Source organism: Protopterus annectens, chromosome 7.part0 (genome assembly GCF_019279795.1).
Source record: "Protopterus annectens isolate FY-2018-M chromosome 7.part0, PAN1.0, whole genome shotgun sequence".
Classification (NCBI taxonomy): Eukaryota; Metazoa; Chordata; order Ceratodontiformes; family Protopteridae; genus Protopterus; species Protopterus annectens.
The window spans coordinates 23,703,577-23,730,627 of NC_056739.1; positions in this window are offsets into that span (position 1 = coordinate 23,703,577).

Genomic DNA, 27,051 nt, shown 5'->3' on the forward strand with positions numbered 1-27,051 from the left:
TATAGAAGAATATCAATAAGGATGATATAAGAAAAATGAAAAATAGAAAGAAACCAAAATGTGTAAATACATAATGTTTGTAAATAATGCCTTTATATTGTGTTAAATAAATGACCCCACTTTCTTCAATAGCTGTTTTGTAATCTTTAGAATCCACCTGATCAACAACTAACATAACTGTAAATGAATGTAGGTATTACAAATATATGTATATATCAGTCTACTGCTTTTGGTCGAATTACATTTGGTCGAAAATGATTTCAGGCAGCCCACCTCACTGTAAGCTCATTTCATTGAAATCTCATTTGGTCGAATTCCAGTTGGTCAAAAATGGAATATAGCCCCTGCCCTACTGCAGTGTGACCCTGGACTGAGAATATAAAGTAAGGGGGTGTGTGGGGGGCACAGCCCCTGACATTTTCAACTAGTTTTTACTGACGTTATATGTTTCAATGTATTTTTAATGAATACACATGCATATAATAGGGCATACACTGCAATTATGTTGGGGGCTACCCCCCACCCCCCTTACTTTATATTCTCACTCCAGGGTTGCACTGCAGTGGGGCAGGGGCTATATTCTATTTTCGACCAAATGGAATTCGACCAAATTGGTTTTCAGTGAAATGCATTTTCGGTGAAGTGGGCTGCCTGAAATAATTTTCGACCAAATGTAATTCGACCAAAAGCAGTAGACCCGTATATATATATATATATATATATATATATATATATATATATATATATATATAGGAACACTTCACAATGCTGAAATCCCGAAAGATCAAATTTCATATGGCTGAGACCATATGATCAAACTTTCAGAATCTCAACATTGTGAACGGAGATCTGCATACAGCACGGAATGTGAGATTTCACTTTTCCTTGCTGTAGTATGATCTTGGAGTTGGAATATTTAAGTAGTGGGATGTGGGGGGGTGCACCTGCAATAATGGTGAGTAAGGTTTTTTTTTTTTGGATTTATTTTATGACATTGAGTTTCTGAAAGTTCAATCATATGGTCTTGGCCATATAAAATTAGATCTTTTGGAAATTTGGCATTATAAAGTGAATCCATATATATATATATATATATATATATATATATATATATATATATATATATATATATATATATATATATATATATAAGCTACTTTTCTGTATATATATATATATATATATATATATATATATATATATATATATATATGTAAAAAAATATATACCTTTCCTGTAACTAGTGTAGTCCAGATTCAGATTTGCTGTATCCAGGACTGTATATAAGCTTCTGAGCCCACCCACCAAGCTTTCTGTGTTGAAAGGAAGCACTCTAGCTTATCAGTGGGAGTGGTAAGCACTAGGTAACCTATCTATCACATAACAAGTGGTTCTAGACCAGAAATTGTAGTTATTGGCCATTTGGGCAGTTTTTCCATCTCTCTCAACTTTCTGATTTAAAAGCCCGCATTTGTACTTGTTTCCCCCCTTTCCTGTAACTAGTTTAGTCCAGATACAGATTCTTAGTTTTAGCACTTGAATTTGCTTATTCATGATCAGCACTTGTTCGGAACTTGTAAGCACTAAATAACCTACTAATTACTACAGCACTCAACCTTCCTCTTTACCAAGAGGAAAACAGTTTTGGTACTTACTTTCCTCACCTGCTTAGAGAAAAACAGCTCTTGTACTCACTTTCCTCACTTATCTAGAGGAAAATATTTTTTTATTCAGGCATGTCCAAGGGTCAGCTCCCAGTGTTCTCTCCTGTCTATCTGATGAATCTGGGCATCTTGGGGCAATGTAGAAATTGCCTCATGTACACAGACAACCCTCTCCTCCTACCACACAACACTACAACCTGTGAGAAATGCATGTGTCTAGCCAAACTGGAGGTAAAGCTCTCTCCAATCAAGACTGAACTTGACAGTCAAGAGGAGAAGGTAAACACCTGCACCACACCACACTCATCACATAGTCTCTCTAAATCTACACCACCAAAATCCACATATAGAAACACAAAAACGTTTGTGGAGGCTCTCAATAATAATCTGCTCAGGCAACAGAAACCTCCAAAGCAGAAATGCAAGCAACCTCCTCCCCAAATGACACATAGCCCGCAGGCTCAGTGTGCCACTCAACCCACAGCCAGTAAGGCAAAACAACGTACCCAACACACTAGTCATAGCTGACTCTATAGTCAGGCACACTGATGTCCCACTCACCAGGCTAAACAAGGAGAAGGTTACTGTCAGCTGCCTGTTGGGTGCCAGGATCCGCCACATAACCCACACACTCAGGTCACTCCACAACAAGTACAAATATGACTCTGACATTGTCCATGTTGGTGTGAATGACCTGAGACATACCTCCCTGGACTACATGAAAAGAGACATGGAAGAGCTCTCCGATCTTGTAGCCCAGGCAGGTATGACCATAGCCCTGAGTAGCATTCTGCCATCACCCAGAATGATGCCGTAGTACAAGTACAAAATGATTGACTTCAACAATTGGCTAAGCTTCTGGTGCCATTCTAAAGGGATCCAGTATCTGTCGGCCTGGGATGACATGGTCAACAGACCATGATGCTTTGCCAGAGATAGCCTGCACCTGTCACCCCTGGGATTCTGGATACTGGCTAAAGTTCTTGCCGCCCTTATAGTGCCTTTTTTAGGCAAGGTTTAAATGACAAATTCACCACCGTAACAGGAACAGGCAAGCAAAAACTGAGGGTGATGCTACTCAATGCTAGAAGGATGAATCTCAAAATGCACTCACTCGAGGCACTCCTTAAAATGGAGAACATCGATATCTGTGCAGTGACTGAGACCTGGTTCAAGGCTCCAGAGAGCACCCCTGCACTACCAGGCTATAACTCATACCACACTTTTCGGCCATGTAACCTGGACTGGAACACCAAAGGTGTAGATGTGTCCATATTCATTAAGGATATCTGCCCCTTCACGCTAGTTGATCAGCATAATGCAGCCAAGGTTATCCAAGTGCAACTAACTCTGGGCAAAACTGAAATCCAAATTTTAGCTTGCTACAGATCACCCACCATGCCCCAGGATTCCCACTCCTCTTTTCTTGACGTACTGGAAAATATTAGGGTTCAACCAAATATCCTAACAATGGGCGATTTCAACTACCCCACCATTAACTGGGAAAACTACTCATGTAACAACTCCTTCACTCAACACTTTCTGGAATTCATAAACTCCAATGCTCTGGATCAACTTATCCATACCCCCCCCAGGGGCAACAATATCCTAGATCTAGTCATTACCAACATGAGTGACCGGTGTTCCACACCTGAAGTCAACGCCTCATTGGTCCAATCCGACCATAAGCTAATTACCCTAGATATCCACATCCTGCCACCACCACCCATTAAGGAAACCATGGTAAAAAAATTTCTCCAAAGCCAACTTCATGCTTCTTAAGACAGAAGTGGTGAACTTCATGACACCCATGCAGATGGACAATACAGTTACGACTACTGAATCCTACACAATTGCACTTTATAAGCAGTTACATGAGTGCATGGATCGTGTTATCCCAAACAGAACCAAGATGCTATCCTCCAAAAAAAGGAAGTCAATCTGGTGGTCCCCTGCCATAAACAAACTGTACAACAGAAGGAAGAAACTGTTGCAAAAGAGAGTAAAATCCCATGAGTGGAGGAGCTCCCTGGTCAGCCTCAGTAAGAAGCTGCAATCCCTGATAAAATCCTCCAAAGCTAGTTACGAAAACAAAATTGCCACTGATTCTAAAGACAACCACAAAGCATTCTATATCTATGTCAAGAATCTCAATGGCAACACTCGAATCTGCTCTGAGTAACAGCACGATGGCACTAAATATTGATATTGCCAACATCCTGGCAGATAGGGTCAGTGTTAACTTTACTCTCCTCTCACCCCTAAAGAGTCCATTTCTATATCGGAAGAATGCAAAGTTCCTGTAATTACAGCTGCACAAGTAAAAACCACACTCTCCAAAGCCAAGAAGACAGCATCCATGGGACCAGACAACATCCCAGGATGCATTCTACATGAACTACAGAGTGAACTGGCACCCCACCTAAGTACCATGTTCAATCGTAGCCTCACCTCAGGCTTTGTGCCTGCTGAATGGCGCACAGTGATGGTTATCCCACTCCACAAGGGGGGAGCCACCATGGACCCCGGGAACTACCACCCCATTAGCCTGACAAGCCTGGTCTTCAAGGCCATGGAACGTATCATCATGGAACTTATAGACAAAGACATTGGTAATATCCAAACTCTGGACCCCACCCAGTTCAGGTTTGTAAAAGGCAGATCATGTCTCCTAAACCTGATAGACTTCTTTGAAGCAGTCACCAAAGCCGTAGACAAGGGTAAGGTGGTTCACACAGCATATCTAGATCTTGCCAAGGCTTTTGACACCATCCCCCACTCTGGAACTATAGATACACTTACTAAACTAGGTATAAATCCCTATGTCACAAGATGGGTTGTCAACTGGCTCACTGACAGAACCCATACTGTGAAAGTAGTAGACTCCAAATCAGACTTCAGACCAGTGAGAAGTGGAGTACAACAAGGTTCAGTCCTGGGTCCTCTCCTGTTTGGTATCTACTTCTCTGAAGTACAGGCTAACACAGAAGGTCTTTGGCTAATGAAGTTTGCAGATGACTGCAAACTAGGAGCCATAATCAAAATTCCTAATGATGTGGACATCCTACAAAAGGGCCTCACTGAGACAGATGCCTGGTGTCAAAGCCATGGCCTCAAGCTCAATGCCAAAAAGTGTATTGTCATCCCCTTTGGTAAAAACTCTGTACCCATGAACTACAACATAGGCGGTAGTATACTTAACACCGAAAGTGTGATAAGAGACCTTGGGACACAGGTGGACAGTAGTCTCTCCTTTGATAATCACATTGCCACAGTAGTCAGGAAATCCTTCTACGTGGCACACCTCATCACAAAAGGTTTCTCATCCAGTAAAAAAGAGGTCATGGCTCCCCTCTACTCATCACTCATTAGACCTATTATAGAGTACAACGCCCCTTTTGGTATGTACCTCACAAGACATCTACAACAACTGGAAAGGCCTCAGAAATACCTCACAAAGAGGATTACTGGCCTCAAGCAGATGCCCTACGCAGACCATCTCAAAAAACTCCAGCTTTACTCCGTCACATATCGCCTACTCAGAGGTGATCTCTGCCTAACATACAAAGCTATGTCAAACCCAGAGCTGTTGGACATCCTCCACTTAAAGAAATACCAATCCCTCTGAGCTACACGCTCTAGGGACCTAAACCTTGTCACCACAATAAACAGAACATGCTGGAGGAATAGATTCCTGTCCCAGAGACTTTCCATACTCTGGAAAAAACTACCTATCTATATCAAGCAAAGCTCCTCATTAGCACTCTTCAAGAAAAATCTTGATGATTGGATGGGAAATAGGAAATTCACCCCGGGGATCACCTCTGTGGCTCTGCTCGACAGTGGCACAGGAAAATAATTTTCTTGTGTGGCAAAAGCCAGGGTACCTTTTTGGCTGGGCTTGTATAGGCCCCAGGGCCAATAGCCTAGTACCTACCTATGAATACATACATACATACATACACACACACACACACACACACACAGATATATATATATATATATATATATATATATATATATATATATACAGATATATATATATATATATATATATATATATATATATATATATATATATATATATATATATATATACACACATACATCAATACCCCAGTTAGATATTAATTACTTTTCAACATATCTTTGAGTTCACATGAGTATAATAATTCCATGTTAGTAGATTCCCTAAAAAGTGTGAGATTAGTACTGTATCACTCTTCAAGAAGTCAGAATAAATAAGGAAAACTTTCTCTTGCTTCAGCCTATCTCAGGACCTGTATGTATTAAACTATATTGGCAAAATATTACTAGTTAGTACTCATACCTACTCTTACTCAAAATAAATAAATACAAGGTGTAAAGTTAATATTGTTTAATAAGTCGACAGTTTTAACAGCAAACCAATATGATGGTGATTTCTAGGAACTATTTATACACGGGGCCTACTAGTACTTAATACAGATGAGATGCAATCTGTTACTAAATGAAACAGAGTTGGAAAGTACACCTGGCCTATAGGCAGACACTAGTTGTTAATGCATTTGCACAGAATGCACACACACACTAACTATATGACACACACAAAATATAAAATGCAAAACTGTTATTTTAAATAGTTTAAGAAGAAAACGATGAGTGCACCATGGGCTGCAACGTGGTTTCCAGTAAAATATCACCAAAACTTCGTAAAAAAATCCAATAGTTCACATTTATTATAAAAACAAACAAACAAAAGAACTGCAGTAAAATGAGCGCTTTCGCATTGCACATCAATGCTTCTTCAGACATGAATGCAGTAAAACCACCCCACCCTAAATACAAAAAACTTCATGACATCACAACTTTAATTAGTGTAAACAGCCAAACAATGCAGAGCATTAAAATCCAACATTAATTGAAAATGAAAGGTTGAATTCAGTGCTTGAGAGATCTAGATGTTAAGAAAGGCTTAATGGAAAACCTGTCATTAAGCCCAAACCTGTGGGCTTGTAATTTCAGGATCCATTTGCCTTCTCTTTCTTCTGCTTTGTTTTTAAAGTTACCCAATCTGCTGTTTTTAACAACCAATTCTAAAACCTGAAATTTGAAATTATGTGTACTACCAAGTTCCACTACGTGTTTCGCCAGAGCATTCAAGATGTTACCTCTTGTGATGGCATAAATATGTTCTCTAACACGCTCTCGTAGCGACCTGGTCGTCATGCCAACATAAAATTTATGGCATAGTTCACACTCAGCTACATATATTAGGTTCACAGATCTACAAGTGGCATAATGTTTGAATCGGTACTTCATGTTGGTAACAGGATGTGTAAAACTATCAGAAGTACAAATATACTTGCACTGATTACAAGTATGACAAGGAAATGTACCTATTTTGTGAGACAAATGTGTATTAGAGTGGCTCTTGTCATAGCATAACAGCCTATTGAGTGAAGACATATTCCTATAAGCCACCCTAGGTCTTACATCAACCAATGATCTGATTCTCTCATCGATCATTAAGATACCCCAATGTTTATTAAGGACATCCAAGTTATAGTTATTCCTGTTGGTATATGGAATAACAATTCTGTTAACAGTGTCACTTTTTCTATTTACAGAATATTGTGGATGACCATTAGGTCTATTAATCAAAGGTGCTCCTTCTTGTGATCTACGACGATCACCCACTGAAATGGCATCATACACATGCTTCTTCTCATAATCCCTGGATAAAAAGTTCTTGGCCAAATTGTCTTTATGATTAAAATATGCTGCTGGTTGTGATGTTAACTTGGATACTCTAACTGGTTGATTGGTGATGATGTTCCTATGTATATGCTTAGGATGCATACTCTCCCGATGTAGTAAGTTGTTCCTCCAACAGGCCTTCCTGTGAAGTTCGGTATCAAAGCCATGGGGACCCTTAATAACCTTGACATCAAGGAAATCAATGCAATCAGGGGAATGAGTGCATTCAAAACTGAGAAAATCAGTAGTGTGGTTAAGATATGACACAAAGGCCAAAAGCTGTTCTATGGTCCCTCCCCACAAAAGAAACACATCATCTACAAATCTGTTGTAAAATTTTATATAGCCAATGTATTCGGAGTTTTTATTCAAGACAAATAAACTCTCCCAATGTGCCAACACCAAGTTGGCATAGGCGTTGGCACATGGGGTTCCCATTGCCACGCCTTTGATTTGCAGGAAATATTTGTCCTTATAACAAAGGACATTGTTGTGAAGAACAATCTCAAGGAGTGACAGATGTCTATGTATCATATGTTCAGACAAATTATTGTTCACTAACATACTTCTAACAAACTCCATGCCCGTGGCATTGGGAATAGATGTAAAAAGAGACTTCACATCTAAGGTCACTAACAAGTCATCCTTGTTGAAAGAAGAAGAGCAGCTATGTATTGCCAAATTATCAAGAAAATTGGTGGTGTCCCTTAGAACATGTTGAACCTCATTAATAACAGGTTTAAATGCCTTATCAAGGTATATAGAAGATGGTTCAGTCAACCAGCCACGACTGGATACTATAGGTCGCATAGGTGGATCCAATTCATTCTTATGAATTTTGGGGAGACCCCTAAACGAAGGAACAAAAGGGTTGTCAATGACAAAATAGGTGTATAGGTCCCTGTCAATAGTATTTGTTAACAACAAATCATATAAATTGGCATGTACACCTTTGATCAAATCATTGAGATCGTAATTAGATATTGGTTGATATGTTCCATCATCTGAGAGCATGGTCTCCATTTTACTAGAATAGTGAAAACTATCCATGACAACAATGGCGCCGCCTTTATCGGCTTGTCTAATGACAATGGCCTCATTGTGTCTTAAACTGTCAAGAGCTTCTTTCTCATTGATTGTTAAATTAAAAAAGTGACATTTGGCATTCTTATTATTATATAGCTCGAACAAATCCCTCTCAACAGCCTGTTCGAAAGCATCTAACAATGGATGTTGCTGAGGAATAAAAGCAGATGGTTTCTTAAATAGTGTAAACTTATCATTACCAACACCTTCATTTTGCCCATAAATCATCTTCAAGGCTATATTTCTAGTAAATAATTTGACATCCACAATGATGTCAGTGATATCATTGCAGCTGGATGGGATAAAACCCAGCCCTTTGTTCAAAACAGCTAACTCATTAACATCTAAAACATAATTTGAAATATTAACTACTAGACTGTCAGTCATTGCATATTCATTAGAAAAGTCACTCAAGTCTTTACTTTCGATACCTTCTTGGTGAACGTGGAGTTGTCGTCTATATTCTTCCTCTTGAGGGCTCTGCCCTGAGGCGACCAAGTTCTTTTTTCGAATGGTCTGAAGGGTAGGGGAAAAGAAGGCGAACCATCCCCTAAAGCAAACAACTCGTCTTCAGTTTGAATGACAAAAGAATCAATGGGAAGCTGTTTCTTTCGCACATCGTGGTTCTTAATATTAGGAGTGTCTGTAACTGCAACAATAGCAGTATCAGTATCTCGACCGACATGAACCTGTGCTTCCACAACTAACAAGTTCGAGTGAGGAACCACTGAAGAACTTTGCACATCGGCAACTGGAGTATCGTTGTGATGGAGTCCAGTGGCGCCTTGAGATGATGTCATCACGGTGGAGACACCTGTGTCGGCTACACGGTGTTTGTCCAGTGTCCTGACGGACTTGCTAGTTAAATCAGTTCGAGAATGAGTATTATCCTTGGGCCATGAAAACACCTCGGACTTACTAAAATCAAGAAAGTCTCTTTCGAGCTTTCTCTTTTTATCTTGAAGACATTTGATATCCAAGGACGATGTCATATGCTTCAAATCATTGAATAGAGTATCCAAATGGTCAGTGTGTAGCAACTTGGATAAGTCATCTTGTAAAATTTTAATGTCTTCTTTTAAATCACCAATAATCTTGTCATAGATTCCCATTGATTCTTTTGTCATTCAAACTGAAGACGAGTTGTTTGCTTTAGGTGATGGTTCACCTTCTTTTCCCCTACCTTTCAGACCATTCGAAAAAAGAACTTGGTCGCCTCAGGGCAGAGCCTTCAAGAGGAAGAATATAGACGACAACTCCACGTCCACCAAGAAGGTATCGAAAGTAAAGACTTGAATGACTTTTCCAATGAGTTTGTAATGACTGACAGTTTAGTAGTTAATATTTCAAACTATGTTTTAGACGTTAATGAGTTAGCCGTTTTGAATAAAGGGCTGGGTTTTATCCCATCCAGCTGCAATGATATCACTGACATCATTGTGGATGTTAAATTATTTACTAGAAATATAGCCTTGAAGATGATTTATGGGCAAAATGAAGGTGTTGGTAATGATAAGTTTACACTATTTAAGAAACCATCTGCTTTTATTCCTCAGCAACATCCATTGGTAGATGCTTTCGAACAGGCTGTTGAGAGGGATTTGTTCGAGCTATATAACAATAAGAATGCTAAATGTCATTTTTTCAATCTAACAATCAGTGAGAAAGAAGCTCTTAACAGTTTAAGACACAATGAGGCCATTGTCATTAGACAAGCCGATAAAGGCGGCGCCATTGTTGTCATGGATAGTTTTCACTACTCTAGTAAAATGGAGACCATGCTCTCAGATGATGGAACATATCTACCAATATCTAATTACGATCTCAATGATTTGATCAAAGGTGTACATGCCAATTTATATGATTTGTTGTTAACAAATACTATTGACAGGGACCTATACACCTATTTTGTGATTGACAACCCTTTTGTTCCTTCGTTTAGGGGTCTCCCCAAAATTCATAAGAATGAATTGGATCCACCTATGCGACCTATAGTATCCAGTCGCGGCTGGTTGACTGAACCATCTTCTATATACCTTGACAAGGTATTAAAACCTGTTATTAATGAGGTTCAACATGTTTTAAGGGACACCACTAATTTCCTTGATAATTTGGCAATACATAGCTGCTCTTCCTCTTTCAACAAGGATGACTTGTTAGTGACCTTAGATGTGAAGTCTCTTTTTACATCCATTCCCAATGCCACGGGCATGGATTTTGTTAGAAGTATGTTAGTGAACAATAATTTGTCTGAACATATGATACATAGACATCTGTCACTCCTTGAGATTGTTCTCCACAACAATGTCCTTTGTTATAAGGACAAATATTTCCTGCAAATCAAAGGCGTGGCAATGGGAACCCCATGTGCCAACGCCTATGCCAACTTGGTGTTGGCACATTGGGAGAGTTTATTTGTCTTGAATAAAAACTCTGAATACATTGGCTATATAAAATTTTACAACAGATTTGTAGATGATGTGTTTCTTTTGTGGGGAGGGACCATAGAACAGCTTTTGGCCTTTGTGTCATATCTTAACCACACTACTGATTTTCTCAGTTTTGAATGCACTCATTCCCCTGATTGCATTGATTTCCTTGATGTCAAGGTTATTAAGGGTCCCCATGGCTTTGATACCGAACTTCACAGGAAGGCCTGTTGGAGGAACAACTTACTACATCGGGAGAGTATGCATCCTAAGCATATACATAGGAACATCATCACCAATCAAACAGTTAGAGTATCCAAGTTAACATCACAGCCAGCAGCATATTTTAATCATAAAGACAATTTGGCCAAGAACTTTTTATCCAGGGGTTATGAGAAGAAGCATGTGTATCATGCCATTTCAGTGGGTGATCGTCGTAGATCACAAGAAGGAGCACCTTTGATTAATAGACCTAATGGTCATCCACAATATTCTGTAAATAGAAAAAGTGACACTGTTAACAGAATTGTTATTCCATATACCAACAGGAATAACTATAACTTGGATGTCCTTAATAAACATTGGGGTATCTTAATGATCGATGAGAGAATCAGATCATTGGTTGATGCAAGACCTAGGGTGGCTTATAGGAATATGTCTTCACTCAATAGGCTGTTATGCTATGATAAGAGCCATTCTAATACACAGTTGTCTCACAAAATAGGTACATTTCCTTGTCACACTTGTAATCAGTGCAAATATATTTGTACTTCTGATAGTTTTACACATCCTGTTACTAACATGAAGTACCTATTCAAACATTATGCCACTTGTAGATCTGTAAATCTAATATATGTAGCTGAGTGTCAACTATGCCAGAAATTTTATGTTGGCATGACGACCAGGTGCGTGTTAGAGAACATATTTATGCCATCACAAGAGGTAACATCTTGAATGCTCTGGCGAACTTGGTAGTACACATAATTTCAAATTTCAGGTTTTAGAATTGGTTGTTAAAAACAGCAGATTGGGTAACTTTAAAAACAAAGCAGAAGAAAGAGAAGGCAAATGGATCCTGAAATTACAAGCCCACAGGTTTGGGCTTAATGACAGGTTTTCCATTAAGCCTTTCTTAACATCTAGATCTCTCAAGCACTGAATTCAACTTTTTATTTTCTATTAATGTTGGATTTTAATGCTTTGCATTGTTTGGCTGTTTACACTAATTAAAGTTGTGATGTCATGAAGTTTTTTGCATTTAGGGTGGGGTGGTTTTACTGCATTTATGTCTGATGAAGCGTTGATGTGCAATTTACTGCAGTCTTTTGTTTGTTTGTTTTTACAATAAATGTGAACTATTGGATTTTTTTACGAAGTTTTGGTGATATTTTACTGGAAACCACGTTGCAGCCCATGGTGCACTCATCGTTTTCTTCTTAAACTATTGGATTGTTGATGAGAGTGCTTCACCTGGCGGTATTTTTTTTTCCTTTTGGTTTTTTTGCTGTTATTTTAAATAGTTGATTTTAACTGAAAATGACCACTACTGATATCCACTGCTTGCTTGCACACTTACATAAGATACACACAAGTACGTTATTTCAGGCACTCACAACTGTGTTATGCTTCATTTGGGTAGTTAAGGAACTATATAAGATTCACTTAAGTTGCAAAGAAGTTCTCCACTTTCTATTTCAGAATGAAACAAAGTGTTGTCCTATTTGTAATAAAATCTGAGTGTGGTTTTATCTAAATGGTCTCAGAATAGCTGTGTGGGTGTGTGTGTAAGTTTAATTTTTCTGACATGTATTTTCATCAATGATGAAAGCTGGCACAGCTGATTAAAAATACCAACTTTTTCCATTAGACATTGCAGTAAAATGGGGATCAGAGAATATGCCTTTTACTTCTGTAGTGTTATCTCAGAATTGGTATAGGCATTGCAGGGGGATTGCGCTCCTGCAAAAACAGCTGCTTTGTGTGCATTTTTGATCCTTTGTGGATCAGTGTTTTACTCATTTGATTTGTGGATTGCCGGATTGCTGTTTTGATAAAACATTATGCTTAGAAATAAATATATATATAAATATATATCTCCATCCATCTATCCACAACCCCTTTTCCCATTTTTGGACATGGGATTGAGGTGTCACTTCAACAGTGACAGTCATCTAGACCCAAAATTTACACTGCCGGGTGGCTATAGATATATCTATATATATATATATATATATATATATATATATATACACACACACACACATATATATATATATATATATATATATATATATATATATATATATATATATATATATATATATATATATATATATGTATGTATGTGTCTGTACATACATATATATATATATATATATATATATATATATAGATATATATATATGTGTGTGTGTGTGTGTGTGTGTGTGTGTGTGTGAGGGTCTCCTTTAGAAGCTCGAGTTTTCAGAAACACGAAATTCATATTGTTGAAATGATATGATCAAGTTTCCACAAACTCAAAGCTTTTGAATGGGAATCACGGTACAGTGAGGATCAGGGAGTTTTTCCCTCTTCCCCACTGTAGTGTGATCTTCGAGTTGGTATATACAGGGCCCCCTGCATAAACATAGAGAAAACGCAGATTTTTGTTGTTTTTTTTGAAGTTCAAGTTTTCGGAAATTTGATCAAAGCATGTCAACAACAGAAATTTCGAGTTTCTGAAAACTCGAGCTTCTGATATAGACCCATATATAAATAGATGAGTCTACTTTGTTTGATAAAAACACATTTCACTGAAACTCATTTTGTTGAAGCCTCATTTCACTGAAAATGAATTGCCTGAGCACAATTCACTGAAAGCTCGTTTGACTGAAACTCATTTTGTCTAAACAGGTATATGCCCTGTTCCTCACTGTAGCGCGATCCTGGAGTTAGTATATATAGTAAGGGTGGGGTGGGGTGGGGTGTAGCCCCCCCCTCACAGTTTGGGTATATATTATCTTCTGGAAAGAGTTATTCATTCAACTTGTAAGTATCTATGTGTATAGTTTACAACATTTAAAATAGGTGGGGGGCTACACTCCCCCACACCCCCCTTACTATATATACTAACCTCAGGACTGCACTACAGTGGGGAACAGGGCATATACCTTTATAGACAAAATGAGTTTCAGTCAAATGACTTTTCACTTTTCAGTGAAGTGAGCTTTCAGTGAAAACAAAGTAAACCCAAAGAAATATATATAGTTAATACACATGTGTACACTCTGCAGGAGCAGGCAGTACAATAAGAGACGCGACATGGGTCTAGCCAGACACACGTTATGTACACCACAGCATACTTTTCAACTACTGTAGTTTTTCAAGATGACTTTTGCTCTCTCTCATAAATTTTGCAAAGCAGCATTTGTTAATATCATTAACTAACTCCAAACATTTCAAGTATATTTGATTGTGTTCTTTAAATTTCTAAGTGAATCCTGATAATATTTAAAAAATGCTGTTTAGTTATGGACTTTGTTTCTAATTAATTTTGTCATATTTTAGAAATACTGTGTGTGATGAGATGTGAACAAATAATAGGCATGTAAATCAGGGTTTAAAGTTGTATATTTTCTTTCTTTCTTTGATTTATTTTATTTTGTTTTACTTCTTTCCCTGGAATGACTGGTTGGGTATTTATTCTGATTACAATGAAGCAATTGGGATAATGTTAGCTGACACGTCTAAGTACAATAATGTATCTAACGATACTGCTAGGAGGAGCTATCAGGATATGGATTTAGTATTGCTTGATTTACTGCATCAACAATATTATTACAATAGAATTATTTGAGTTTTTGATGGTGGAACAATCACAATTAGGAATTCTAATCGGAATTCCTAAAATACATAAGGATTCTGTACATCTACCATTTAGGCCTATAGTGTCACTCCGTTTAATAAGACAGACAGGATTTCTGTGTACTTGGATGAAATTTTGAATCCGATTGTTCAGGCAAGTAATTGGTACCTTAAAGACTCTTGGAAGTTCTTAACTGAACTTAAGGAATACAGGTTTCAAGGAGATGATACTTTTTTGTACTTTCGATATGTGCTCATTATACACCTCCGTAGAACAAACAGATGGACTTGAATTTATGAGACTGTATTTAAGTAAGTTTGGACAGTCTTTAAAACAAGACTTTTTGTAATATATCAACTTATAGAATTGGTGTTAAGTAATAATTTCTTCATGTTTTGTGAAGGAAATTACCAGCAAATTGGGGGAGTAGCAATGGGGGCACATGTAACTCCAGTTTTTGCTAATTTGGCATTGTGCTGTTGGGAACATGAATTTTTGAAAAAACTGTCTCATTTTAAATATGTAAGGTTTTACAAAAGATACATTAATGATTTGTTTTTTTATTTGGAATGGCAACAGGGCTAAATTACATGATTTTTTTTTTTTTACAAACCAACTTTGGCTCATATTTACCGAAGAGAGTATAGTATAAGAATTAAAACACAGTTTTTGGATGTTGAACTTCAAATGGATGTAGGTAAGAGAGAATTCAGTAGTGTTATTTTAGAAAGGAAACCTTTAGAAACAATTATTTGCATTATGATAGCTTTCACCCTAAATTCATGAAGACAAACATTTTTAAAGGGCAAGTATCAGAATTAGTAGAATGACTAGTGTTGATGATGTATTTTACAAAGAAGTTAATATCTTGAAGCAATTGTTTATGGAACATGGATATCCTTTAAATGATTTAAGTAACATTTCAAATTATGTAAGTTCAGAGAGAGACAGCAGGTTTCCACTGATTATTAAGGCTGGCTTCTCCTGCAATAAACAAAACAAAAAAGAGAACAGGAACAGATGGAAGCACTGAATTGTTCTTTTCCTCTTCTTATTAATGTTGATAGATTGAGAATTAGGAAAGTGATTGATAATTGGAAAATCATTTTGGGAAATCAAGATTTAAGTTTCATAGCGGGTATAAGGCCTAAGTTAATTTATAGAAAGACCAAGAAGTTTAAAGAATTACTTGAAAGTTCAACAGGTAATAGCGAAACTAAGGTACTTTCTCCTGCCAGAGATGCTCTAGTGTAGGTATATGATGGCAGTTCACAGCCATTATTTTAATCATTTAGATGTTCTATTGTCATCTAAAGGTAAATATAATTGTCAGAATGAAGGATTTATATATCTAGCTGTCTGTTCCAACTGTGAACATTTTTACATAGCGGAAAACTATAAGGAGGTTAACCACAGGGTAAGAGAACATTTGTTAGCCATTAAAAAGAAAGACAATACCAACGCTTTAGCTAAACATTCGCTACAATGTAAAGATTTTAGGAAGTTTTTCTTTTTTGTTGTAGAGGTAGTTGATAAAGCTAGATTTACAGGGTCCATTAATAAATACTTATATTATTTGGAATTACAATGGCAAATATTCCTGAGGGCAGATTTTGCCCCAGGTCTTAATGACAAAGTTTCTGTTAAAAATTACTTGAAATATGTTGGCTATTGAAATGATAGTAATTTATTCATTGTTGATGTCTAATTGTGGATGTTAATGAATATATGAAATTGCATACAATGTTTTAAACAAAAGTTTATGGTGTACAATGATTTGTCAATGTAATTTGATTTTGTTCTTTTAAATTGGAAACAATGTCATAATTCATGTGTATTTAAAAGGAAGTGGATGTTCAGTTGTAATTGTTCTGAGTAAGTTCTGAGTTAAACGGAATGAAAGCGCTAAATGTATTTCTTGATCTGGTCCAGTATTTTTATTTTTTAAGTGTTTTAGCAGTGTACCGCTTTGATTTTTGTATTTATTTATTTGTTTTCTTATTAAGTATCCTTTTTGAGTTGAGACTCTGCACTTTTGGGACAGAGGTCTACTCCACCTCTGGGGACTTTGTCACTTTTTGTCACTTTACTGCATAGGTTCATAGGTGTTAGGCTAGTTGCCCTTTCAGGGCTTATACATCATGAGCAAATTGACTGGAAAAATAGGGTTGACCCTTCTTCTTTCTGATGTTCTGTACATCACAATTCTTCAAATTTACATCCCTATTGGAATAACCTCTTCTTTGCAAATGCATTTTAAGTTGCTGAAACTCTTTTTCAAATTCATGGTCAGCTGTGCATAACCTAGAGATTCTAGTGGCTTGATTTTCAAATATATTGTAGAAGACATGCCTTGGATTCATACTATCTTTGTGCAGGGAGTGATTCCTCCAAGTCCTCTTCCTCTGAATACTGGTCTCTAGTCCTGTATCCGGATGTAAGCATAACTTTACATTGAGAAACTCAATGTCTGTCTTTGAGTATTGTGCTTCAAAGAACAGGAAGGTGGTTGTGCTGTTCAGAAATTCTTTGAACAATTTCAGTTGAATATCATCCCCATCCCAGATAAAAAAATATATCATCCACAAATCGACCATAATAAATCAGATGGGTGGCCCATGGGTTAGATTCATTAAAGACATGTTCTTTCTCCCATTTGGCAATCACAATGTTAGAATAACTATTGGCACTTGGGGTGCCCATGGCAACACCCCACTGTTGCCAATAGTACTTGCCACCATAAGTAAAGACATTATTCTCTAGGATTATTTCTAATAATAAACAGATTTGTTTCATACATGTCAATCTAGATTGTACAAACTATTTAACAGCCGCAATACTATACGAGTTGGGAACAGAGGGAGGGTCACTTAAGCATTTGTGAATTTTTGGCAGACCATTAATGGTGGGTATCTGGCAGTGCACTGTACTAAAAAATCAAATAGCTCTTGACTGATGGATCTGGTGGCAAGCATATCACTCAAGGTGTTGCTGACCTATTAACTATTTTGTCAAGCTCTTTCCTAGTAATATTTTGAAAAGTTCTGTTGTCTCTTAACATCTCCTCCATCTTTCTCTTGTAGTCATTTGAGTTTATTACCACCAGCGCCCCTCCTTTGTCTGCTGGTGCCACTAGTAGCCTGATGGGGTTGGGTCACCGAATCACTTTCTGTATATGTTGAGGACCAACTAAAAAAACTTCTACCAGAAGTTGATACCATACTTAAAGACACTGGAGATTTTCTGGAGAAACTGTATGAGAAGGTAAAATCATATATAGATTTCTCCAATTTTATTTTGGTGACCCTAGATATACGAAGTCTGTTTACTGTCATTCCCAACTCATATGGCATTGCAGCTGTTAAACAGTTTGTACAATCTGGATTGACATGTACAGAACAAATCTGTTTACTATTAGAAATCATCCTAGAGAATAATCTTTTTATTTATGGTGACAAGTACTATTGGTAACATTGGGGTGTTGCCATGGGCATCCCATGTGCCAGTAGTTAATCTAACATTGTGATTGCCCAATGGGAGAAAGAACATGCTTTAATGAATCTAACTCATGGGCCACCCACCTGATTTATTATGGTCGATTTGTGGATGATATTTTTTTTATCTGAGAAGGGGATGATATTCAACTGAAATTGTTCATAGAATTTCTGAACAGCATGACCACCTTCCTGCTCTTTGAAGCACAATACTCTAAGACAACCATTGAGTTTCTCAATGAAAAGTTATGCTTACATCCAGATACAGGACTACAGACCAGTATTCACAGGAAGAGGACTTGGAGGAATCATTACCTGCACAAAGGTAGTATGCATCTGAGAAGTGCCTTCCACAATACATTTGAAAATCAAGCCACTAGAATCTCTAGGCTATGCACAGTTGACAATTAATTTGAAAAAGAGTTTCAGCAACTTAAAATACATTTGCAAAGAAGAGGTTATTCCAATAGGGATGTGAATCTGAAGAATTGTGATGTACAGAACATCAGAAAGAATAAGGGTCAACTCTATTTTTCCAGTCAATTTGCTCATGATGAGATGGTCACTAAGCATATTAACCATTTTACACCATTAACGTGCATCTTAACCTATTATACAGATATCCAACAAGTATGTGACATTATCAGGAAATATTGGCCAGTGTTGATGGAAGATCAGAACCTAAGGAAAATAGCTGGAGATACACCCAGATTTACCTTCAAAAATAAAAATAATATCAAGTGACTTTTGTGTCATAAAGATGGAACCAGTAGGGCATCTCAGCACACTGAGGGCAGAAAATGGAAAGTCAAATGTGGAAGATGCAAGGCTTGTCAGTACATCAATATTTCTAATTTGTTTTGCCATCCAATTTCTGGCTAGACATTTTTGCTAAAGGTGCGAGCCAATTGCAACAGCAGCATTTAATATATGTGGCTGACTGCCAGGATTGCATTGCCTTCTATATAGGGAAGGGAGATCGCCAATTTGAAGAAAGAATTCTTCGCCATGTATGTGACAGTACCCATTCTGACAAGACCAGTGCTTTAGCACAACATGTTAAAATGGATCCTGCACACTCCTTTAAGTTTATGGTGCTACAGTTGATTCCTGAAAACATAAGGGGAGGAGATGTGCAGAATCACACTGAAGTTGCTGAAATTGACTGGATCGTCAATCTACGAGCTGATCGTGAAGCTGGACTCAATGGTGTGGTACGATTAAAACCTATTCTAAAGACCAAATGCTTTAAAACTTGCCACTGATTTTCTCAGTGAGCTTTGAGTCAAGGAAAAGTATGTGCCCCTCCTCCTCCCTTTATTTTCCCCTACTCCTTGCATAGAAACATTTTATTGGCATGAACTGGGGCTGGGGGTGTTGGCTCATACAGGTACTGTGATTGTTTTAGGCTGATCAGCTATGGTTCAACCACTGTGAGTAGCAGCCTTTTACGTGACAAGATTTATCTCATAGAAACAGACTCCTAATCTACTACATTGTGATTTATTTTTTAACTAAGATGTTGCATTATTTTTTGAGTCCATCTGAAAAAAGAGGATTGGTATCTGCTCTATCAGAGCAGTGTTTATTTTGAAAGCAAATGCACAACTACTGGAGTGATGTTTTAATTTGCACTTGAAGTTTTTCCCCTGACTGGATCCCAAGGAGGGTATAACTTTACCATCATGTCCTGATAGGATGTTTTACCTCTGGCTCGCACTGGAGGTGTCAGCTTGTGTGAAACTTCTTTATTGGTTAAGCCTTCCTTAAAAGGAACATCTTTTTTCAGTTGTAACAGGATCTGAGGAAGGGCAATCCTGAAAGCACTTATCCATTCTGAATGGTGCACTTTTTTTGTGTTTCTACATTTTTCCACAAGTATTCTGCTATAAATATTTCCTTTTTATCGAGGGTTCATTTTATTAAAGGATTTTAAGAGTTTCTTTGGATGTCCACGGTGGTTCATTCATGATTTATTCACTGTAGGATATGAAACATTGGTTGAAAATGTAAGTCTACATAGTATAGACTTACAGAGTTCTACAAGCAGCAGAGAGTGAAAGAGTGACTTTCCTTTGATTTATAAGTATTTTTCTGGCTTTCTTTTTTGACTGCTGTATTTCGACTGTATTTCGCCTAAAAGCATTTTCATATTACTAAACTAACTCTGCAAGTTGATCTACTGTATTTGTGTTTGCTTCTGAACTGTTTGTACTTTAAAAAGTTTGTTTTTGCTTAATTTAACTGCTAGGCTAACACACTCAAATGTGCTAGCCGATTTAAAGCATTTACTGTTTGTTACTGTATCTTTTTGTCTGGTTGAAACAAAAAAACAAAACAAAAAAAAAAAAATATCCTTGTTTTCCCGCCTTTACTGAACTAGAATAGTCTAGTCTTCAGATTTTGCTGAAACCTGGGCTGTGTCATAGTTCCTGTGTTGTCCATATCCTTATTTGGATAAGAGGAAGCTTCTTTGTTCACCAGTGGGAGTGGGCATAACCGGCCTTAGGCATAGGCCAACTAGGCGGCCGCCTAGGGCGCCGGTTTAGCAGGGGCAATTTTCTAGTATTTATTTGATGCAGTTAGACCAGGATGGGGGCACCAGGTAGTGTGGTGGGGGGCGCTGTGGAGCCCTTTTGCCTAGGGCACCAGTTGACCTAAGGCCGCTGCTGGGAGTGGAGAGCACTGAGCAGCCTATTTGTCCCTAAAGGAGTGGTTCCAGCCCAGCAACTTGTAGTTTATTGGCCGTTTTGGGCCATTTCCTAGCTCTTTTCAACCCCCTGCTATAAAGCCCGCTTTAGCTTGCTTTTGTGCTTGTATACGACTCAGCACAGCTCCTCGTGGTGTCCTGCAGAGTTCTACAAGCAGCAGAGAGTGAAAGAGTGACTTTCCTTTGATTTATAAGTATTTTTCTGGCTTTCTTTTTTGACTGCTGTATTTCGACTGTATTTCACCTAAAAGCATTTCCATATTACTAAACTAGCTCTGCAAGTTGATCTACTGTATTTGTGTTTGTATCTGAACGGTTTGCACTTTAAAAAGTTTGCTTTTGCTTAATTTAACTGTTAGGCTAACACACTCAAGTGCGCTAGCCGATTTAAAGCATTTACTGTTTGTTACTGTATCTTTTTGTCTGTTTGAAACAAAAAAACAAAAACAAAAAAAATATCCTTGTTTTCCCGCCTAGAATAGTCCAGTCTTCAGATTTTGCTGATCCCTGGGCTGTGTCATAGTTCCTGTGTTGTCCATATCCTTATTTGGATAAGAGGAAGCTTCTTTGTTCACCAGTGGGAGTGGGGAGCACTGAGCAGCCTATTTGTCCCTAAAGGAGTGGTTCCAGCCCAGCAACCTATAGTTTATTGGCCATTTTGGGCCATTTCCTAGCTCTTTTCAACCCCCTGCTATAAAGCCCGCTTTAGCGCGCTTTTGCACAAAGTTGCTCATAGAGCAGCATCGGGCAGCGCCGGTTAATCAAGTTTAAACTATTTCTGGCTCCGCAAAGTCTGCTCTTCAATTTCTCCCTTAGTACTGCTCTACTTGCAATCTAAACAGTTTATTCTCTATCTGAAAAGCCCAGCACTTGCTCCTAAAGCATTTTTATACAGGTAAAGCACTCTTAAACAAAAATAAAGTACTTCATTCACCTAAATCCCCTTGAGTACCCATTTCCCTATAGGTCCTTTCTGACTCAGTTACACAGCAATTCTTTACACTATTCTAGAATGTCGAAGGGTCAGTTGCTGGCGTTGTCACCTGTTCAGCTGGTGAATCTGGGAATCTTGAGGCAATGTTACAATTGCATCATGTACACAGACAACCCTCTCCTCCTCCCAACAAATACAAATATATGTGAGAGATGCAACTATATAGCCAAACTGGAAGCTGAGCTCTCTCAACTCAGTACTGGCAAAACCAGTCAGGAAGAGAAGGTAACCACGCACACCACAAACCCAGTCTCACATAGACCTATCACAACTGCAAACCAAACACATAAACACACAAAAACATACTCGGAGGCTCTGATTAAAAATCTACCAAAACAACAGAGGCCTCCAAAGCAGACACCCAAACGACCACTACCTCAAGACATAGCACATGCAACACATAGTTCACAAAGTCAGTGTGCTAAACAGTCACAGCCCTTAAGGCCAAACAACATGCCAGATACACTTGTAATAGGTGACTCCATAGTCAGACACACTGACGTCCCGCTCACCAGACTGAACAAGGGAAAGGTTACAGTAAGCTGCCTGTCGGGCGCTAGAATCCGCCACATAACACAAGCACTCAGGTCACTCCAAAGCAAGTACAAATATGACTCAGTCATTGTCCATGCTGGTGTGAATGACCTGAGACATACCTCCCTGGACTACATGAAAAGAGACATAGAGGAGCTCTCTGATTATGTAGCTCAGGCTGGTATGACCCTGACCCTGAGCAGCATCTTACCCTCACCAAGAATGATGCCACAGTACAAAGACAAAATGATCAGCTTTAACAATTGGCTTAATTACTGGTATCATTCTAAGGGGATCCAATGTCTGTCTGCTTGGGATGACATGCTTGACAAGCCATGCTGCTTCACAAGGGATGGCTTGCACTTGTCACCCCTGGGCTTCCAGATATTGGCCAAAGCTCTTTCCACCCCCATAGTGCCTTTTTTAGGCAAGGCTCAAAAGACAAACCCACCTCCCTAGAAAACACAAGTGAAAAAAAAATAAGGGTAATGCTGCTCAATGCCAGAAGTCTAAACCTCAAGATGCATGCTCTTGAAGCCCTCCTCAGTATGGAGAACATCGATGTCTGTGCAGTGACTGAAACCTGGTTCAAGGCTCCTGAGAGCACCCCAGCACTACCAGGTTTTATCTCATATCATGCTTTCCGGCCCCAAAACTTGGACCGAACCACAAAAGGAGGGGGAGTATCCATATTCATCAAAGATATCCACACCTCCAGGTTAGTGGCAATGCACGAAGCATCGGAGACCATCCAGGTGCAACTAACCATAGGCAAAACTGCCCTACAGGTTGTAGCATGCTACAGACCACCCTCTCAAACTCAGGAACCCCACTCAGCCTTCCTGAAGACACTGGAGAGTATGAATGTCTCTCCAAATACCATCATATTGGGAGACTTCAACTACCCAAACATAGGCTGGGAACATTACTCAAGCCCCAACACCCTAGCCCAAAGGTTCCTAGAATTCATAAACTCAAATGCGATGGAACAACTAGTCACCATTCCACAAGAGGAGATAATATACTAGACCTGATCATCACAAACATGGGGACAAAATTCTCCACACTGGAAGTATACCCCTCATTGGTGAGATCAGACCATAAATTAATCTCACTGGAAATCCACATCCCGCCCGCACCCCCTGCACAAAAGACCACAGTGTAGAACTTCTCAAAAGCCGACTTCACACTTCTTAAGACTGAAGTGGTATCCTTCAAGGCCCCTGGGCCAGTGGAAACCACAACCCACACCGCTGAATCCTTTATAAATGCCTTCTACGGGCACCTTCAAGAATGCATGGATCTTGCAATCCCTAATAAAACCAAGACCCATTCCCCCAAAGGCAGGCGCCCTGTCTGGTGGACCCCAGCCATTAACAAACTTTACAACAGGAGGAGGAAGCTACTACATGACAGAACAAAATCCCTAAAAGGGAAGGCATCTCTGATCAGTACTAGCAAAAAACTACGATCACTCATAAAATCATCCAAGGCCAACTTTGAGAGAAAAATCGCAAAAGACACAAAAGACAATCACAAGGCCTTCTTTAGCTATGTTAGAAACCTGGGTGGAAACTCCCAGATATGCTCAGAGTTAGTCCAAAATGACACAAAATACACTGAACCCACAGACATTGCCAACATTCTGGCAGACAGGTTCAGTGCAAATTTCTCCCCCAAAAGGAGAAATATCTATCCCAGCAGAGTGTAGCCTCCCTAACATCTCAGATGCCCAGGTGAGAGCCGCCCTCTCCAAAGCTAAAAACATAGCATCAATGGGACTGGACGGTGTCCCGGGATGCATGCTACATGAACTCCAAGAGGAACTAAACCTGCACATAAGGCTGCTGTTTAATCTTAGCCTTACTACAGGATACGTACCCAAAGAGTGGCGTACAGCAACAGTGGTCCCACTCCACAAAGGCGGTGCTTCTACGGACCCTGGAAATTACCGCCCCATAAGCTTAACGAGCCTGGTCTGCAAAGCTATGGAAAGGATCATTATGGAACTCATAAACAAAGACATTGGGGACCTACAGACATTGGATCCTACCCAATTTGGCTTTGTCAAGGGCAGATCCTGCCTTTTGAACTTGGTCAACTTTTTTGAAACAGTCACTAAGGCCATTGATGAGGGTAAGGCAGTTCACACAGCCTACCTTGACCTTGCAAAAGCCTTTGACACAATACCCCACTCGGGCATCATAGACAAACTCACCAGCTTAAATGTAAACCCATATGTCACAAGATGGGTTGCAAACTGGCTCAAGGACAGAACCCACAAGGTCAGAATTGCTGGAGCCATGTCAGACTCTAAGCCAGTCACAAGTGGTATACCACAGGGCTCAGTCCTGGGACCCCTCTTGTTCGGCATTTATTTTTCCGAGGTGCAAGCAAACATAGGAGGATTGTGGCTGACAAAGTTCACAGATGACTGCAAACTGGGCGCCATAATTGATACTCCAGCGGACACAAGCATCCTTCAGAGAGGCCTCATAGAAACGGATAATTGGTGCCAGAGCCATGGCCTTAAACTGAACACCAAAAAATGTATAGTCATACCCTTTGGGAAAAACAAGGTACCCACAAATTACCACATAGGTGGTAATCCATTAAGTACAGAAGAGGTAATCAGGGACCTAGGGACCCAAGTTGACAGTAACCTCTCATTTGACACTCACATTGCCAAGGTGGTTAGGAAGACCTTCTATATTGCCCACCTTATCATGAAGGGATTCACATCTAGATCAAGAGAGGTCATTGTGCCCCTGTACTCTTCTCTTATCAGGCCCATGATTGAGTACAATGCCCCATTTGGGATGTATCTTACCTGACACCTGCAGCAGTTGGAAAGACCCCAAAAGTTCCTCACCAAGAGGATAAAGGGTCTCAAACATATGTCATATGCTGCCCGGCTGAAGAAACTCCAGCTCTATTCAGTCGCCTACCGCCTACTCAGAGGTGATCTATGCCTGACGTACAAGGCCATGTCCAATCCAGAATTAATGAACATGCTCCACCTTAGAAAATCCAAATCCATCAGAGCCACGAGAGCAAGAGATTTGAACCTCAACACAGAAATAAATAGGATGTGCTGGAGGGACAGATTCATAACCCAGAGGCTCCCTACTCTCTGGAACAGAATCCCAGTCCATGTTAGGCAGAGCCCCTCACTAACTCTCTTCAAGAGAAATCTTGACGAGTGGATGGGAGATCGTAGGTTTACCCCAGGGGTCATCTCTGTGTCACTACTAGACAGAGGCACAGTAAACTAAACCCTAAATGGGCGTAGTATTCTCATCCCAAGGGGTGGCGAAAGCCACACACACTCTGGCTAGGCTTATAAATGCCCTAGGGCAGATAGCCTAGTACAAACCTATGAACCTATGAACCTATAATGTATTACATTAATGACAGTGAAACTTTGACTTTTTAAATAGAAGAGCTTTTGCTGCACAGGATTGCAAATTCCACTTTTTTAACATTTACTGGTCAAGATATTTAAATTCATTTATACTTTCTAACCAGATTTGATGCCAGAATGTTGAGGAATCTGAGGATGCATTTAGGCTGTGGATGTGTAATATAGCAATAACCCACGCCTGGGTGTGGGTAATGCTGGATTTACCCACGGTTGGCGTGGTTTGGTCACGAGGGTGAAGCCCGAGTGGCCAAACAAAGCCAACCATGGGTAAATCCAGCATTACCCACACCCAGAAGTGGGTTATTGCTATTATACAATGACATTATTTAAGAAAAAAAATAATTACTTTTCTTAAATAATGGCATTGTATAATGCCACCTTGCTGCCCTTCCACAGCTGTCTGGTATTCTGCGGCAGTTCTGATGTACTGCGCATGCGTATGCCTATGCAGTACATCAAAACTGTGAGCAAAAGCAATGGAGAAAGCAAGATCTCTTTTGCTTTTTACTGTTTTGCTATGTTAAATGGGTTTAACATAGCGAGACAGGTTTTAAAAAAAAGCAACGGAGAAAGCAAGATCGCCGTTGCTTTTTACACACTGTCTCGCTATGTTAAAGGAGTTTAACATAGCGAGACAGCTTTAAAAAAATCAACGGAGATTCTCCGTTGCTTTTTTAAAGCTGTCTCGCTATGTTAAACTCCTTTAACATAGCGAGACAGTGTTTTAAAAAAAAGACTTATACTAATGGAAAAAGTCCTGGGTGACCGGACCTTTTTCCATTAGTATAAGTCGATTTACAACATGCACGCTGATCAATCAGCGTGCACGTTTTGGAATATTAATGGGGGGTCATGGTATAATATTCTATACCCACTAGTTTGTCAGTGTTTGCTGTTTTAGGAATGCTAAGGAATCTGATGCCTTTAGGCAGAGACATAACATTCCACAACTGCTACATATTAACACTGCTAAAAAGTGTTCCTAACCAGTCATATTAGCTGTGGAATATTGTATTTTTTTTTAATATTTTTTTTTTTATTAAATTTCAACATCTGTACAATATTTACAGGAAAGGAAGATGGTTAATAACAATGAATGGTAAACCAATGAAATTGATTAGGTCATAACAAAA